General features: G+C 46.2%; 5 non-coding genes across 5 annotated transcripts; 2 read left to right on the top strand and 3 right to left on the bottom strand.

The window, feature by feature from the left end:
- Positions 1-52: 52 nt before the first annotated feature.
- trnag-ucc (transfer RNA glycine (anticodon UCC)) lies at positions 53-124 on the bottom strand. Its single transcript has one exon. It is a non-coding gene; the product is annotated as a tRNA-Gly (tRNA).
- Positions 125-5,104: 4,980 nt separating this feature from the next.
- Positions 5,105-5,186, bottom strand: trnas-gcu (transfer RNA serine (anticodon GCU)). The gene has a single exon. It is a non-coding gene; the product is annotated as a tRNA-Ser (tRNA).
- A 5,809-nt stretch (positions 5,187-10,995) lies between these two features.
- Positions 10,996-11,067, top strand: trnag-ucc (transfer RNA glycine (anticodon UCC)). Its single transcript has one exon. It is a non-coding gene; the product is annotated as a tRNA-Gly (tRNA).
- Positions 11,068-11,901: 834 nt separating this feature from the next.
- Positions 11,902-12,043, bottom strand: LOC138235847 (U4 spliceosomal RNA). Its single transcript, XR_011188382.1, has one exon. It is a non-coding gene; the product is annotated as a U4 spliceosomal RNA (small nuclear RNA).
- Positions 12,044-13,337: 1,294 nt separating this feature from the next.
- LOC138235818 (5S ribosomal RNA) lies at positions 13,338-13,456 on the top strand. The gene has a single exon (XR_011188359.1). It is a non-coding gene; the product is annotated as a 5S ribosomal RNA (ribosomal RNA).
- Positions 13,457-18,995: the final 5,539 nt, after the last annotated feature.

Genomic DNA, 18,995 nt, shown 5'->3' with positions numbered 1-18,995 from the left:
CTTTGCTAGTCACAATCCAAGGCTTGTGACAGCATTTGAAAACACTTGCCACTGCGTTGGCCGGGAATCAAACCCGGGTCAACTGCTTGGAAGGTAGCTATGCTCACCACTATACCACCAACACATGCCCGGGGGAGCCCTCCAGGACACCACCAGAGAATGCTCACGATTTCAGAAGCTGTCTCCGGGACGTGCTGATTCCACACATCCTGAATAAATCATGTTATTGTTAGTTGCTGTAGCTAGACGTTCAAATGAGTTTCATGGCCAGATGGACTGTTTCCTCAAGTGGTATAGTATTGCAGTAAGACAGCACGATGCCTGCAAGACTATGTCACGCTAAACGCCACAGATTGTGTTTGTCCGTTCGTGTCAGTCGTCCTGCAGCCACGGGAAGTGGGACACAAACATGCTGCAATGCTTTCAAGACATTAGGATTTGTTTGTGCAACATCCGAGAAGAGTACTTGTGGCTTGAATGTGACTGAGCAAGGTGTTTAAAGACAGAGACTGAAAACTGTTAAAGGATGAGTCAAAGTAACGTCTAATCGGATTAGTTTCCTTAGAGCTGGTTCAGAGTTTGCTCAAGAGTTTACCTTTCACAGATGCGCAAAGAAGAATGTTGGGGGTGCACGCTTCAAGGCGCCTTACAGCTGTAGGGAGTGATTTCAGACGATTCGTGGCGTGTGCTCATTCCCATATACCGTACGCCCCGGGGTGCAGTGCTAGGATGACGTACAATACCGCTTGGGCACGTAACGGCGTTATATGCAAGTGCGGGACGTGAGGGTTTTGCGTTTGTTCGTTTTGTTTTGCTCTGCTTTGCTTTGTTTTGCTTTCCATCGCGTTGGTAAGAGCATAAATAAAAAGGCGATTCCTGTGTCGACCACTAATGTAAGAGCTATTTCACGTGCGCCGTGGTGCGGCTTTTCAAATGCTTAACAGGATGATTTTGCATGCACGCGTGCTTTCATGCAGTCGTGTGTGCAACCATGTCTGCTTACGTGCAAACGGGCGTGGTTTGATGTATGCAAAAAACTTTCCTGGGCTCTTCTGAAGCACATAAAATTATTTGGAGATATACATTTGTCTTATTTTCCTCTTAGGCTCTAGAATTGATAACTTTTTTTTCATTTTTGGCATTTTTCATCATTTTCCAGAAAGTGGTTGCAAGCCCGATATCATGCGAAGAAACTTCAGGATTCGGGGATCAGTCAATGGATTTTCTTCAAAGTTGGATTTTTGCACTCTGTGGACCAAGAGATGTTGTTCTATAATGTTTTTTTTTCAAATTTAAAAATATCATTTTTTCATGGAGCTTTGAATGTGATGGATTCACCCTCCTTTAGCTAGGACAGAGCTCCAGGAGCCTGGGTAGGATTCTAGCTTTCTCCCCTTGCAGGCACCTGGCACAGAAGACAATATTTTTTTCCTTAAAATCTTTTTTTTTGTGTTCCTTGTTGTTCCAAACTTAATTTTAATCACTTTTAATTAGAGATTTTATTAAAAATAGTGCAATAAATGACTAATTTCACAAAAATTAATGTAATATAAAACGGATGTTTTCAACTTTATTGTAGTGTTTTAGAAACTAATATGTCTTCAAAAATGGTTGTTTTTCACTCCTATGAATGAAAACTGTTGTTACAGTGCCTTGCGAAAGTATTCGGCCCCCTTGAACTTTTCAACCTTTTGCCACTTTTCAGGCTTCAAACATAAAGATATAATTTTTTTATTTTATGTGAAGAATCACCAACAAGTGGGACACAATTGTGAAGTGGAACGAAATCTATTGGATTTTTGAAACTTTTTTAACTAATACAAAAATGAAAAGTGGGGCGTGCAAAATTATTCGGCCCCCTTGCGTTAATACTTTGTAGAGCCACCTTTTGCTGCGATTACAGCTGCAAGTCGCTTGGGGTATGTCTCTATCAGTTTTGCACATCGAGAGACTGAAATTCTTGCCCATTCTTCCTTGCAAAACAGCTCGAGCTCAGTGAGGTTGGATGGAGAGCGTTTGTGAACAGCAGTTTTCAGCTCTTTCCACAGATTCTCGATTGGATTCAGGTCTGGACTTTGACTTGGCCATTCAAACACCTGGATACGTTTATTTGTGAACCATTCCTTTGTAGATTTTGCTGTATGTTTGGGATCATTGTCTTGTTGGAAGATAAATCTCCATCCCAGTTTCAGGTCTTTTGCAGACTCCAACAGGTTTTCATCCAGAATGGTCCTGTATTTGGCTGCATCCATCTTCCCCTCAATTTTAACCATCTTCCCTGTCCCTGCTGAAGAAAAGCAGGCCCAAACCATGATGCTGCCACCACCATGTTTGACAGTGGGGATGGTGTGTTGAGGGTGATGAGCTGTGTTGCTTTTACGCCAAACATATCGTTTTGCATTGTGGGCAAAAAGTTCGATTTTGGTTTCATCTGACCAGAGCACCTTCTTCCACATGTTTGGGGTGTCTCCCAGGTGGCTTGTGGCAAACTTTAGACGAGACTTTTTATGGATATCTTTGAGAAATGGCTTTCTTCTTGCCACTCTTCCATAAAGGCCAGATTTGTGCAGTGTAAGACTGATTGTTGTCCTATGGACAGACTCTCCCACCTCAGCTGTAGTTCTCTGCAGTTCATCCAGAGTGATCATGGGCCTCTTGGCTGCATCTCTGATCAGTCTTCTCCTTGTCTGAGCTGAAAGTTTAGAGGGACGGCCAGGTCTTGGTAGATTTGCAGTGGTCTGATACTCCTTCCATTTCAAGATGATCGCTTGCACAGTGCTCCTTGGGATGTTTGAAGCTTGGGAAATCTTTTTGTATCCAAATCCGGCTTTAAACTTCTCCACAACAGTATTACAGACCTGCCTGGTGTGTTCCTTGGTCTTCATGATGCTCTCTGCGCTTTCAACAGAACCTTGAGACTATCACAGAGCAGGTGCATTTATACAGAGACTTGATTACACACAGGTGGATTCTATTTATCACCATCAGTCATTTAGGACAACTTTGGATCATTCAGAGATCCTCGCTGAACTTCTGGAGTGAGTTTGCTGCATTGAAAGTAAAGGGGCCGAATAATTTTGCACGCCCCACTTTTCATTTTTTTATTAGTTAAAAAAGTTTCAAATATCCAATAGATTTCGTTCCACTTCACAATTGTGTCCCACTTGTTGGTGATTCTTCACATAAAATAAAAAATTTATATCTTTATGTTTGAAGCCTGAAATGTGGCAAAAGGTTGAAAAGTTCAAGGGGGCCGAATACTTTCGCAAGGCACTGTATATGATGTTTTTTTTTTCAAATTTTAAATGATCATTTTTTCATGGAGCTTTGAAGGGGATGGATTCACCCTCCTTTAGCCAGGACAGAGCTCCAGGAGCCTGGGTAGGATTCTAGCTTTCTCCCCTTGCAGGCACCTGGCACAGAAGACATCATTTTTTTCCTTAAAATCTTTTTTTTTTGTGTTCCTTGTTGCTCCAAACTTAATTCTATTCACTTTTAATTAGAGATTATATTAAAAATAGTGCAATAAATGACTAATTTCACTAAAAATACTAAAAGTAATATAAAACGGATGTTTTTAACTTTATTGTAGTGTTTTAGAAACTAATATGTCTTCAAAAATGGTTATTTTTCACTCCTAGGAATGAAAGCTGTTGTTATATGATGTTTATTTTCAAATTTTGAAAAAGCAAAGGATTCTAGCTTTCTCCCCTTGCAGGCATCGGACACAGAGAACCTCATGGTTTTCCTAAAAATCATTTTTTATGTTCCCTGGTGTTCCAAACTTAGTTTTAATCAATTTTAATTTGTTATGTTACAAACAGGGTAATAAAGTCTTAATTGGACTATAACTAATGTCATATTGTCTGCTACAAAACTGATATTTTCAGCTCTATTGTAGAGATTCTAGAATCAACTAATAAAGAATTGCAATAAAAAAAGGGCATAAGAAGACATTACCAACAACAACCACATGATGGACATATTGTCTAGACATTACCAACAACGACCACAAGATGGAGATATTGTCTAGACATTACCAACAACGACCACAAGATGGAGATATTTTCCAAAGAGGCAAGAGGGGCAAAGCTGCGATAAGGTAAAATCATTTTTTGAAAGAGATTGTTAGAATGCACATCCGTATCCCAAACAGAATCTCTAGTAAAATATGATCGTTTGTGAAACAGGCAAATGAGTGTCAGCTACAATATGATTGCTACATATCTGCATTTGTTGGTATTTAAGGAGTAAGAGTGCAGGTTTAAACCTGCGATCCAGTGTGTTGAAGAATTTCACAACACTACCTCTAGCACATATGGAAATAAATCCTCATAATGATTATTGCCCTGGGCATGTACCAAAAAATCAGTGAGCATATATATATATCACTGGGTTGAAGCTAGAAACACAGAATAACTGCAAACACATCCTAAATACAGTGTTCCAGCACCTTTGACCTCATCCAGAACGTATCATTTCTTGAAAGGGATTGCTGTCCGAATGCACATCTGAATCCCAAACTGAATCTCTAGTAAAATACGATCATTTGTGAAACAGGCAAATGACTGTCTCAGGGGCCCATTTCTCATTGTCAGACACATGTATGCAATGCTTTCACTGTGCATTGAGCAATAGGGATCAAAAACACCGCAGGTAAGGTTAGAAGTCATGTTCTATGATCATTTCTTTCAGCATTAGGGACTAAATATACTAAACGTATGATGCTAAAATGTTATTTTTACATATATTAATGTAATAAATGATTGCTTATGCTTTATAAACAAATCTAATTATAATAAAAGCTTAAGTTTTGTATTTATCTTGTACCATAGAACATGATTTTCTTTGTATTTCAAGCCCACAAAGTGTCCAAATGATGCACCTTTGACCTCATCCAGAACGTATCATTTCTTGAAAGGGATTGCTGTCCGAATGCACATCTGAATCCCAAACAGAATCTCTAGTAAAATACGATCATTTGTGAAACAGGCAAATGACTGTCTCAGGGGCCCATTTCTCATTGTCAGACACATGTATGCAATGCTTTCACTGTGCATTGAGCAATAGGGATCAAAAACAGAATGGAAACAGACATGGAAACCAACGAGGATGGGATTTGAACCCATGCGTGCAAAGCACAATGGATTAGCAATCCATCGCCTTAACCACTCGGCCACCTCGTTAACAAAACTGGGCTGTCCCAACTGGGTTGGCGCGCTCCAGATGATCTTTTTCTTTTTTTTCCCTCGTACTCGAGGGTCATTTTCCTGTTCCACATGCGATTTCAACATTTTCCTTGGGAGATGTCAAGCCAGCAAGCCACTGCTGTGGTTCAGTGGCCAGCGTGGAGTTCAGTGGCCCTGTTGTACACAGAAAGCACATTGAGCTCCTTGGACATGAAAAGTTCCAGATAAAAGCCATTTGTCATCCTTTCTCTTGGTGTCGATGTTGCTATTGTATGTAAAGGTGGCAACTTGCTCAGCGAGCAGGCGGAGCACACACCGAATGCAGATGTGTCTGAGTGGTGTGTCCAAGTGGCTGCAAAAGGACAGCATTCACGGGGCGCTGTGGCTTAGTTGGTTAAAGCGCCTGTCTAGTAAACAGAAGGCCCTAGGTCTGAATCCCAGTGGATAACCGCCTACAGCTAGACTTAATTAAATGCAAGTATTCATTTCCTGTCTTTAACACGACTTGTTTTTCTTAAAATGGATGCAACTTGCAAAACATGAAATACAAACCTTGCTAATCAGCGCTAGCAGCTGGCAAAAAAAAAGAAGTCAGCAATGTTTTTTTTCTTTAACCTTAACCCTGCTAATGGAGAAGAGTTAAACGACCGAGTCTATGCAGCTTAAACGGTGCGCACGTCGGGTTCTTAGCTGAAAGGGTGGTAAATCACGCTCACCCCAGTCCTTAATCTTTTAAAGAGGATACAAAATTGAACCTAGTCGCCACATCACATACATCCTGTTCAATGATAAAAAGGTAACATCTATCCTCGCTCCAGAGTAAATCTCACGTTGAGGGCATATTTTTTTTCACTTTACCGTGAATCGGGCTCGGCTGCACAGAGGAGAGAGCAGAGCAATGAGGTCACGGGGACAGGGGAGTCACACGCTGGCTGTTTGAACACGCGGAAGATCACTGAGGGATCCACAGTATATGGACCCTCCGTGCGCAATCAGTCCGCACTCCGGACTCTGAATCCTGCCATCCGAATTAAGATCTCGGCAGAACCTGAAGCGCAGTTCCTTCTTAAAACGTAATCTGGTGAGCATTTCTAGAATCGTACTTGTATAGATGCAGCCTTTAATGTGTTGCTAGGTTAAAATTGATGACTTCTTGTATTTCAGTAGGCAACTGCCCTCTTGATTTTGGATTTAATTTCTTTATTACAGTGGCGCTTTTATGAAGCCAAGGGACCAGGGAGCTGCCCCAGTACTGGGATGGCCAGTTCGAAATCATAGAAACTATTGTCAATTCCAGTCCCATGTCAGTGCGAGCAGGGATTTTGACATCTTGTTTTGCTATGTTCTGCACCAACAGGCAGGTGGCTCGGCCATTCCGTTCCAGTCTGGGGGTACAACAGACTGCTAGGTTCAGTCTGATAAACTGAGCTGATGGTTGGAAGAAAACCATCTCAGCGTCCATTCTCTGTCCCTTCTTTAGGACAAGGCGTACCGGAAACCCTGCTGTTGACGCAGGAACGATCAGGTCCGATTCGTTTACTACCTGGCAGGCCTGAGGAATCGTCTGACCTGACCGAATGTTCTCGGGGTCACCGCTTAGAGAGTGGGCATCTGGGTCCACCCGTTTCCACAGCACACTGTTTACTGTGTCCAGCTGGGCGCCCAGTCGAACCAATAGGTCTGCACCAATGCAGACCGAATGGGTCAGCTGAGGTGCTACCTGGAAGTAGTGAGCAAACTTCCTTTTTCCGATGGAGATGGAAGCTACACAGCTTCCTTTGCTCCAAATGGACCTATGAGGTGGGGGTGCCCACCACAGAACCTGTGACTGCGTCACCAGGGTCACCTGACAGCTTCGCGACAGGTCCTCGAACAGACCTTCACTGATTATGGACTTCTCAGAGCTGAGGCTAAGAATTACATCATCAACCTGCACTTCTGCCACCTGGACCCCCTCCCACCACCATGGGGTGGTAGTCCTGGACCCCCTGAGGTACCAGGGTGCACAGAAAGGACTCCCATTCATTACCGGACAGGGAGATCCACTCTTCTTCAGGGATGAAAAGGGGGTGTGCTTTACCTGGCGGGTCAAGCAGCTGCTCGGAGCACTGCTCCTGTAGTTGGGAGACCGTGGGAGTGCTGGCCTGGGCAGGACTTCCCTGTAGTTTTGGAAAGCAAGAAGAGACATTTATTCTCGTCCAGAGGAACCAGGAGGAACCTCCAACTCAGCTATAGTGTTCAGTGGGCACTGTGTGATCACAGCATAACCACTGAATCCCCCTTTTTGCTGTGCAACAGGCTTAGGGTTTTTGACCTGAGCCCACAATTTTCCACGCTGGCAGTACACCAGAGGCTCCAGCCTGTCAAGCAGGTCTTGGCCAATGAGTAGTGGCTCTGTTTTTAACCTAGAGATGTAAACAGGATGCACCACGTTCATTGGCCCGAACCTAAGTGCCACCCACACTCGGTGTGTGATCCTGGCATGATCCTGGGTATAGCTGGAAATATCTATCTTACACGGTTCTACCTTAAGTCTGATGCCTTTTCCTTTCGCTACTCGTTTGAGCTCGCTGAGTAGATCGGCTGACATCAAACTAATTTCAGCCCCAGTGTCAATCAGTGCTTCTCTATCTAAGACGTTTTCAAGAGAAACCTTGATATAAATACGCCTTGCTTTGCCTTTCTGGCTGAGATTCCCTAAGAATTGTTGGAAGCCTGCCTTTTCTTTGACTTCAGGGGCGGGGTCAGCGCCCAACTCAGAGTCACAGCCTTCTTCCAGGCAGGAACCCTCCCACCCAATCAGATAGACTGAGGGAGGGGCTTGGGACGGATCCCCGCCTCCTCCAGTGAGAAGGGGCGTGGTCCCCCTAAGCTCATTCACACTTCCGGCATTCGGTGCGGAAGGTTTACCCTGTCCTGATCTCTCAGGCAGGGCTTGTTCAAGCCTGGCCAGGCGGGCTGCAGTCGACTCCCTTCGTCCAGTCTTATGATAGGCTCTGCCTGAGCCCTTGCCTTCCCCGTAGCGCTCACGGCGGCTCTGACGCTTAGGGCGGTCCTGCCAGCCTATTTTGCGCCGGGGCTTAGCGAGCTCAGGAACCTCAGCTGCCTCGAGCTGAGGCGAGTCGTCAACCCTGCTGGCTTTAGTGGCGAACACAGCCGTTTTAGCAGGTTTTCGCTCTGAGGAAGCAGAGACTTCAGCTCCCCAGGCTTTTTGAGCCAACCTTCTAATGTCAGCCATTTTCATCGCTTTTGCATCAGTGTGCATCACAATCATTTTCCTGACTGAGGGATGCAGATTAGCAATGAATAAACCTTTGAAATTCACGTTCTCTTCGCAACCCTCTTCATTCCGCCCTGCAAAATAAGTGCGCCTAAGCCTCTGATAATAATCGCGAGGGGCTTCAGCTTTTTCGTGCTTAATATGGTGCGCTGTGGCCACGGCAGCTATGGGATCGATAAAAGCCGAAAATTCTCCGATCATTGCCTGACACAGCTCCTCAAAGCTATTACAGACCTCCGGTCCTTGTCTAGACATCCACTCGTGGACCGCTCGGCTGGTAGTTTTCCTTACTTACATAGCCTTTTCCTGTTCGGACGCTTCGGGCATAAACTGCAAAGTATATCTCAGCTCATCGATGTAGGTCTCCACATTCTTCCCTGACACTGACGGGTCAAACCTTTCTACATCTTTGGCTAACTGCCTCAGGGAGTGGAGGTTAATTTTTACGGTTTCTCCGCGGGCAGGGAGACGGCCGTGATCAGGAGCAGGGGGTCTATGCCTGAATTGACTCGCCCTTGCGTTTCGCGCAGGACTCGGCGATCTCCCCCCATGCCGATCCGACCACAGACCCTGGCCGGGAGAAACCTCCTCCCGGCGCGCTGGGTGAGCGCTCCGGGCTGCTAGGTGGGCTGGCATGCAAGTGGGATCTAGTCTATTTTGCTTCCAGTACGGCAGCATCTGACTCCTTTTGCCTTTCCTGGCTGAGCTCATTTAAACTCTCAATTTCTTTTTCTTTTTCTTTCAAGCTCGCTTCCAGGTCTCTCCTAGCTACCTCAGCCGCAGTTTCTCTAGCAGACAAGTAATCTAATTTACCTAAAACTTCCCTGAGTCAGTCTTCACTTTCCTCATTTTTCACTCTCTTTTCTCTGATTATATCCAACAACTCAACTCCCTCCGCCTTATATCTTTCTAGCGTTCCCTGAAGCTTTTGAAACTTTGTCAGCTCGGACAAAGACAGTTCCAGCTGTTTAGCTAGATTTAAGGTGAAACAGAAAAAGAAATTGAGGACCAGAACTGCGTTCACAAACCCTCCTATGTTAAGCTGGTTCGCTACCTTAGCTACTAAATCTACTTGCAGCTTCTCAATATCATCAAAGTTCAACTTTTCGATACCACTCCAGTAACCAGGATTGTCGTCGCTAGAAATAGTACTTATAAGCGACTCCACTTCAGACATTTTAGCAGCCATTGTCATTACGTCAGAGAAACTTTAAGAGTATTACTTTTTTTTTTCTTTTTCCAAAATACAGTATGGAATCTAGACACCCGAGCAGATGGATTTCCAATCAGCACACGTTACACTAAACGCTAGAAAACAGGGGGATTTCTTTACGCAGTTATCAGCACACCCGGTATTCGCTTATAGAAGCCGCGGTGCTGTGCTGAACTTGAACTCACAGCAACATCAGTTATTCTGTGCGACTGATTCTCATTTCATTCTAAACTCGCCCACCCAGGGACGCCATTAAATGTAATGGTTTGATGGGTTTACTGAGACAATTATTAATTGTAGCAGTAATCACGAGGTTGTTCGTTGGGGCTTTTAGAAAATCAATCGTCAGAACAACTAACAACGCACACACAGGGGTTCAATACACTAGATACATTTATTAATATAAATTGTGCACCAAACATATACTAGTCTGCCTGGATACGAGTGGCAGACCTTACTGTGAGGGTTATCAATATACAAAGTATATAATCCCGATGCAAACACAAAGAGATACACAACAGAGAATATATGTCAATATATATCGTTCGGTTACCAAATCGCTAATCAGTGTTATTACCCACTGTTACTCTAAACTCGGAAGTAAATACATTACTCATGAATTAAATTGATAACAACTTGTGTTGAGGTACAATTGAATTCTCGAGACGCAATGTAGAACATGGGGTTTACTTATCCACTGTGTATGGATTTGGAATTTCCCGGCACGAACATCAAACCAGCTGACAGGCTCTGTTGCAGCCTCTGTTCCAGCGGTTGTCCAATGGGCGTTGTCCCGGCATCCTCTGGCTACCGGCCAACCAGTCAAGGTGCAGCTCGGAGTAGGACGGGCGGAGGAATCTGACTGCGGCGCGCAGGGCAGTCGTTGCTCTGAGGGGATCTACCAGCAGTCCGGCTGGCTGGTAGAAAGTCTCTATGCACAGAGTGTGACCGCGAGTCCTCACCAGTCACTCTTGTGCCTGGGAAGAAGCTGGTTCGTTCCCGGTCCAGCACTGCTTCTGAATAAGCTATTCAGGTTGTCGACGAGGGACCAGCCGTAGGGTCCAACTGTCCAACACAAACACAATCTGTAGCGTTTAGCGTGACATAGTCTTGCAGGCATCGTGCTGTCTCACTGCAATACTATACCGCTGGAGGAAACAGTCCATCTGGCCATGAAACTAATTTGAACGTCTAGCTACAGCAACTAACAATATCATGATTTATTCAGGATTTGTGGAATCAACACGTCCCGGAGACAGCTTCCGAAATCGTGAGCATTCTCTGGTGGTGTCCTGCAGGGCTTTTGCGGGTGTGCGTTGGTGGTATAGTGGTGAGCATAGCTGCCTTCCAAGCAGTTGACCCGGGTTTGATTCCCGGCCAACGCAGTGGCGATTGGTTTTAAATGCTGTCATGAGCCTTGGATTGTGACTAGCAAAGCGAAGCCATTTTGAAAGAGCTAAAGCACTGCAAAACGGAATTGAAGGAGAATCTTACAGGGGATTCTGAGCGGTGTCTGCATACACGCAGTCCGATACGGGTGCTGAAAGCTTGAGCTACTCTCAATGTCATGCTGCCTTTCCCCGGAGTAAATCTGTTACATTGAAAGAATGCTTCTGGTAGGTTCAAAAAGGGACCCTTGTTAATTGGAGAAATCAATGATTTCGAATGAATTCTGTATGCGTTAAAAGACAGCTATACACAGAAAACATGCAGGACACTGCTCATGATGTCTCAGTGCGTTTTTCCAAGCCATCTGACAAAGCCCGCCCACTGAAAACTGCAGCACATCGTGTAAAGACGTTCAACTTTGTAACTACTGCACGCACAGGAAGCAGAATAAATTCCTCTTTTCAAACTGTCAAAGGTTTGCTTTGCGAACGCTGCAGGACATCGCACAATCTCTTTTGAATGGGGACAAACCATTTCTTATGGGGCGCAGTAAGTACAGACGTTTAAAAAGCTCCACTCATGCCGACGATGCAGCATGAAGAAGCGCAACCTAACGTTTGACAGACAAAAGCCAGGCGCCGCTACAAGCAATATGAAATCAAACTGACAGCACACGGCGTTTCGCGCTGACTCAAAAGTGATCTCGACAGACGCTGTTCTCTGCATAACGCTGAAAGAGCTAAAGAGCGTTTCTGTTGAGACGTAACAAGCTCGTTTCTTTCTATCATGATGTCACCATGACCAAATCTGTCTTTAAACACCTTGCTCAGTCTCTGACGAGACTGTCAAAAATTGCTTTCGCCGATTGTATTGCAAACCGGCGGAAGCGGGGTATTGGGAAAAGTTTTCAACTAGCAATAATCGCGCCTCGGCTAAACCTCACAGGCTACGATACTGCCACTGCGCAAAGCTGACGGTTGCCAGGCAACCGCGGGGATCCTATGGAAATCGTTATCGATCGTCTCATGGCATGTCGTTGCGGTAACCCTTCATATTTGTCGTCTTCTTCTTCTTCTAGCTTGAGGTTTTGAAGAATTTCATGACAGACAAGGGCTCCGTTGGGAACAAAAGGCGTTGTGAGAAAACCGTTGCTTATTTTCAGCAGCAGAAATACAACCCTTTAAATACAAGATGACAGAACAATGACGAAGGGCATGCCGGGAGGAACTCATGCACTACAGAGGAAAGGGGGCGGGCACGTACAGTTCACATTCAAGCCACAAGTACTCTTCTCGGATGTTACACAAACAAATCCTAACGTCTTGAAAGCATTGCAGCATGTTTGTGTCCCACTTCCCGTGGCTGCAGGACGACTGACACGAACGGACAAACACAATCTGTGGCGTTTAGCGTGACATAGTCTTGCAGGCATCGTGCTGTCTCACTGCAATACTATACCGCTGGAGGAAACAGTCCATCTGGCCATGAAACTCATTTGAACGTCTAGCTACAGCAACTAACAATATCATGATTTATTCAGGATGTGTGGAATCAGCACGTCCCGGAGACAGCTTCCGAAATCGTGAGCATTCTCTGGTGGTAGGGGCGTTCAAGATGGCGCTCAGGTGGGAGGTAAACTTTAGTGGTTGGGGAGTTTTTTTTTGAGTTTTTCATGACCTGAATGTTAATTTTTGCTTTTTTTGACTACAGAAAAATAAGGACTTAACACTAGTTGTTTAAACTTCAGTTATAATTGAAAGAAAAAAAAAACGATTTTTTTTTAGGTTTAAAAAGTCCGATATGAGTAACACTGGGAAAAGAAAAGAGAGTGCTGGGTCTTCGAAGGAGAACTGTAAGATACCTCAATCGTATATGTATAGCACTACAAAAAAATCGATGGCAACTAAAGGGAAAAGTGAAGCAGCTGCAGGGGCAGCAAGAGGGCGGAGGCGCCGCGCGCCCGGCCGACGTGTTGGACCGGTGCGCTTTACGTGCTGAAATAAACACGCGACAGCCCCGAAATGTTTCCAGAGTGCTGTGCACTGAAGACTTGCCTGGTGCTCCTCCGTGCAGATTGTTTGTCCTCCTCCAGTGCGGGACGAGCCAACACAAGGGAGCGCATTCGCCAACATCCAGGCACGCAATGCGATTTGGAAAGCAGCTCCTTTCCAAAGAGTTGCACACGAACGATCCTTCAGTCCCGCTCAGGGGCACGGAGCCCCCGCCACACACAGCTTCAAGTAGCGAGTCAGGCGCCAGGGCTTTCGCTTACGGCCACACCACCCTGAACACACCTGATCTCGTTTGATCTCGTAAGCTAAGCAGGGTTGGGCCTGGTTAGTACTTGGATGGGAGACCGCCTGGGAATACCAGGTGCTGTAAGCTTTTGCTCTCCCGGCCAGCAGGGGTCGCCGTTGGTGCCGTAGGCTTTGGGAGGAAAACCTGCAGGATGGAAAGGTGATCTATAGCCTCATCTCTAGAGATGTTTTGTTGCTGTGGCATGTGTGTGACCCATATTCAAAAAAAAAACCCGTCTGTTAAACGAATATCGAAGCTGCCTCTAAATCTGCAAATGAAGATGAGTCGATAAACCACTCGTTTTTCGTATAACTAGACATATATTCATTTGTTACCGATTTCATTCATTGAGCACGGATACAATAGAGGTACAGCCATTCACTGTTTGACATGTCTGCACTGGTACAGAACTGAGCAATCAGAAAACGGGTGAAACTGTCTTTAGACTCAGCATACAGTACCGAGGCCCCCCATGACCAAATAAAGGCTAACCTCGATAATCAGCCTAAAGAACGCAAACTACAGCAAAACGACTGACTTTGAAAAGGGAATGAACGTCCGGAAGGAGTAGTGGAACTAGCTTGAGATGCTTCTCCGGACCCCTAACTAAAAGCCAGCGAGAACCAGCAGCGGCGTCCACTCCTGTCGAACCGGGATCCTTCCGCAGCCACGCAGCTCGTGGTGTCCTAACGCAGTCCCCCACTACCAGAAATTATGCAGTCGAGATTCCCACATTTGGGGAATTCGCAGGGGTCAGCACAGCCGGAGTGCAATGGCCGAGCCTCGCCCTGGGTGAACCGATTTCGATTTTTAAGAACTTTATTTTCTTTTCACAATAAAATACAGGACATCACAAATCAGAAAGCTTTACATTAATATACATACTTAAAACAGTATATATGATCACATCTCATTACATTTTGACACGGTAACAGTTACATAGTAACAATTTCTTTTTTCTGGTACAAATCACATTCTTTACTTAAACATGATAATGTTTTTCACAGTCTCTTGAGATATTGACCTATGCTCTCTATTTCCCACAGATTTTCTGCTTCCTCCCTCCCTTCTCTCCACAGATCTCTGAGGTAATAGTTCTCTCGGGTGATGAACAGGGCCAGGCTACCTGCTGCCTTGACTGGGACCTCGATGCCTTTGAACAGCCCCATGTTCCTCAGTCTCCACAGGGCGTCTTTCCCACTGTTCACCACGGCCCAGATCCTGTCAAACACGTCAGGAGGAAGTTTGACAGGAGAGATGCCGTATATGACGAAAGCAGCGGTCAGGGTAAATTGGGGCGAGAGAGCCTGCAACCAATCTTCAAACTGTGCCCAGAAGGCCTTAGCAAAAAAACAGGACCACAGGAGATGGGTCACAGTCTCCTCCTCACCGCAGCCCACCCTAACGCAGCGAGGGCTGGGGGTGAGGCCCCTACGGTACAAGAAAGTTCGTACCGGTAAGCACTGGTGGACGACACTCCAGGCTAAATCTCTGTGAATGTTGCACAGAGAGGATGTGTGTTTCCACACCTTCCTTGTTTGGGCTGATGTTAAAATGCCCACAGGGGTCTGCCTATTATTCTGGGGTGCAACGAAATCTTCCAGTTTTTGGACGCTGACATCTCGGAGGGGAATATGGCCAATTGGGTGAGATCTTAGAATACTTTTAACTGTCCCATAAATTGCAGGGCATGTGTCAGAGAGTGGGACATCCAGCTTGGGTCTGACACCCCACACTCTGAACACCTCCCTACCTACCCAGAGCCTGGAAAAATAAGTCCAGGTACGCGCTGCAGGTGCTGTTGCAAAGCCTCTCAGCACAGAGGCCAGGAAAATGCACAGCAGCTTCGTAGCAATATCTGGGACAGACTTCCCCCCTGAGGGTAGCGGCCTGTACATTATTTCCCTTCTGAGTCTTTCCTGCTTTCCACCCCATAGAAATTGAAACATCAATCTCCTCAGCACCGCCGCAACACGGTGTGGGATTGGGAAGGTAGAAGCCAGAAAAATCAAGACAGGCAAGAGTTCGGCTTTGATGACCAGCAGCTTCCCTGTCATGGTGAGGTCTCGGTCCTTCCATTGTATCAGTTTTTTGTTTAAGATTGGCAATTTGTTCTGCCAATTTACTGTTCCCATCTCTTCTCCAAAATACACCCCCAGGACCTTAATTCTCTTCTCTTGCAGCCTGAGATCATGTCCTTCTTTTGGCTCCCTCCAGTTCTGATAAAAAATCTCACTCTTAGATTTGTTAATTTTTGCAGAGGAAGCCAAGGAGAAACGATCACAGCACTGCAGAGCTCTGCTAATTGAGGCATTGTCAGAGAGGAGCAGGGTGACGTCATCCATGTATAGAGATGTCTTTACCTCTCCTCCCCCACTTCCAGGCACTGGTATCCCATTAATGGCCTGATCCTGGCGCAAGGCACAGGCTAAGGGCTCCATAGCCAAAACGAATAACAAGGGGGATAATGGGCAGCCCTGCCTCACCCCTGAACAGACTTCAAAGGGGCGTGATCTATTGCCATTAACCATTACTCTGCTGTTGCTACCTGTGTACAGCAGGTTAATCCACTTTCTCATGATGGGGCCAAACTTCATGTGCTCAAGTGCTTCATGTGCTCGGCAGATGTTAAGTACTGCCGGTTTAGGCGGTCAAAGGCCTTTTCTAGGTCTACACCTAAAATGCACAGAGGGAGGGAGCGATCCTCTGAGTACAGACAGACATCCCTCAACAAGGCCAGGTTGTCGCTCATCAGGCGTCCTGCTATCCCACAAGTCTGTTCTTTCCCTACCAGTGAGGCCACTACATTTTGTAGGCGCAGGAAAAGGGCTTTGGACAGGATCTTAGTGTCCACGCCTAACAGGCTGAGGGGTCTCCAGTTCTTTATGTCATTCTTTGCTCCTTTCTTAAACAAGAGAGAGATAGTGCCTTCTCTTAAGGAGTCAGGCAGCAATTCTGTCTTATAGCTTTCCTCGAATAGGAGCAGTAGCGGATCCTGAAGCAGATCCCAAAAGGTGCAATAAAATTCTTTAGGGAGCCCGTCAGCACCCGGAGTTTTCCCCTTCTGTAAGCTCTCCATAGCCTGTCTCAGCTCTTCTACTGTCAAATCCCTCTCAAGTACTTCCCTATCTTCTTCACTCAAAACGTTTTCTAGCTTTGAGGTAAAAAAATGAATTTCTTCATCCTTTACCTCTGTAGAGCTGTACAGTCTTGAGTAGAAGGCCTCGGTGCAGGAGAGGATAGCACTCGGCTCTGTTCTCTCTTGTCCCTCCTCATCAACTACACTTTCCATGACAGACTTGGAGCCTACCACTTTCCTGAAAAAGAGGCGAGTACACTTCTCATTTTCTTCCAAGAACTGCACTCTGCTTCTTAACAGCACTCCTCGACTACTTTCTTCGGCTGTGCTCCGGATGTCCTTTTTTAAAAGGGTGATATCCTCGAGCACATCGAAGCCACTGTGCAGCATCGTGTAGAGACGCTGCAGCTGCCTCTGTTTCCTGGCTAGCACTCCTCTCCGTCTGGCAGCAGCCTTCCTTCCCTCAGCCATGAAAAAGACCTTTGTCCTCATCTTCACCTCCTCCCACCACTCTCCTACTGACCCGTACAGACACTGCAAGGACAGCCACTGTGATAGTTTCTCCTTGTAGCGGGATACTACCCCCTCGTTCTCTAGCAGCTTTGTGTTGAGTTTCCAGAGACCTGGGCCAAAGACAGTCCTGCCCTGGAGTTCCACTCTACACCCTAAAGCCTGATGATCTGAGAAGAAGACAGGCTGAAGAGTGACCCCAACAACTTTCACTCTCTCTGAGACAAAGCAAGAGTCAATTCTGGAGCTGCTATTCCTCCCTGACCATGTATATCCTGCTGTTGTGGGATATATACATCTATATGTGTCTGAGAGTTTAAAGTCTTGAACTAAGTTTTGCAGGGCCAGTGAGCTGGAATCCAATTTTATCGGAGAGCTAGACTGCCTGTCTGTGTGCTCTAAGATACAATTAAAATCCCCTCCCACTATCACGTCTGTGCTACTTAACAATAGGGGAGAGAGTGCCTTGAGTAGCTCCACCCTTCCTCCCACGTCAGTAGGACAATACACATTGATTAGCCGCAGGTTAACGGTCCCCCATTCCACATCCACACACAGCAACCTGCCATCTATGACCCTCTGAATACTTTTCAATTTGAAAGCCCATCCTTTGAAAAGAATGGCCACGCCAGAGGCTCTGTTGTTATTGTCCCCTGACCAAACAGAAGGCCCTTTATCCCACCTATCTTCAAAGCTTTTATACCTCTCTTGATAGGCTAAAGCACACTCCTGCAACATCAACACATCTCCCTCTCTCTGCTGGAGGTAATCAAAGACAGACTGGCATTTCACTCTGTCATTGATACCTCTGGTGTTAAGAGAAATTATGTTTAGAGCCATATTACATAAGAAAGTGGAACCAGTCTTTACAAAACACATTTCTCTTCGGTCTCACCTGTTACCTTCTTCTTTTTCTTTTTCTTCTTACCAATTTCCTGCCAGCCATCCTCTGAATGAGCCTTCATCAGGGTGGCAGCAGTAAAAGCATTCACGGAGTCCATTTCAAGGAAGGGGGTAGAGGGAGGGGTGGAGGGGTTCCAGCTGTCCCCATCGCCATGCTCTCCTTCCTCCTCGCTCGGGGAGAAAACAGAGTCATTTTTCCTTTTCCTCAAGTCCAGCTCCTGGGAGCACTGAGGGGAAAGGGGTGCAGCCGATGCACCAGTCTCCTCTTCCCCCTCACCCACCAGCTGTTGCAGATCCTCCGTGACGGACTGGATGGAGGAGAGGAGGGCATCTGTAGCACTTGCAGAGTCTGAGAAAAGCAGCTCCGCTGAATCCTGGGTATCGTCGCTGGACCCGCTCCACCGGTGGGGGCCCCACACTGGCCCTCGTTCTGAGGAGCAGGAGTGGGGGAGGGGTCCTCGCTGTTCTCGGGGGTTTTCAAACCCTCGTGCTTGTCTGGTGCAGTCTGCGGTTGTGGGAGCGTAGTGGATTTCTCTTCCACCGGCCCCGGAGCCACAGCAGGACTGATCCTGGCTGGAGGCTGAGACTCTTTGTCCAACAAGGGTTCTTTGTTTGACTTGTTGTTTGCTTTGGCTTTTTGGGCCGGTTTGGCTGAAACAAGCACTGCCTCATCCTTTCTCATTTTGAGTTTATTGGCGTAGGCGTGAGGGCAGTTCTTAAAAACGTGTCCTTCCGAGCCACATAAATTGCACTTTGGCAGCATTGAACAGTCAGAGGCTAAATGTCCCTGTTTGCCACAGGTCTTGCAGCATTTCACAGTGCAGGACGATGCCAGGTGTCCCACAGCACCACAGCGCCGACACACCTTTGGTTGTCCCACATAAAAAACATAGCCATTGCAGGCGCCCAGCCGGATTGTAGAGGGCAGGTGCCTTAAGCCTCCATTTACATTGTCCGGTAGCAAGCGAACCTCAAATTTTCTTGCTCCTGTTTTTATACCGTCAACATCTCTAACCTCAGTTCCATGGTGGACGGTGCAGTACTGCTTAAGCCAGGTGTGAATGTCCTCCGTCTTTGCCATTTCCGAGAACATAACAACATGCACCGTTTTCCTCTCTCTCTGTGTCAGAGGCT

Source organism: Lepisosteus oculatus, unplaced genomic scaffold, assembly GCF_040954835.1.
Source record: "Lepisosteus oculatus isolate fLepOcu1 unplaced genomic scaffold, fLepOcu1.hap2 HAP2_SCAFFOLD_83, whole genome shotgun sequence".
Taxonomy (NCBI): domain Eukaryota; kingdom Metazoa; phylum Chordata; class Actinopteri; order Semionotiformes; family Lepisosteidae; genus Lepisosteus; species Lepisosteus oculatus.
The sequence above is the reverse complement of the archived record's forward strand: the minus strand, read 5'-3'. Positions and strand labels throughout refer to the sequence as shown.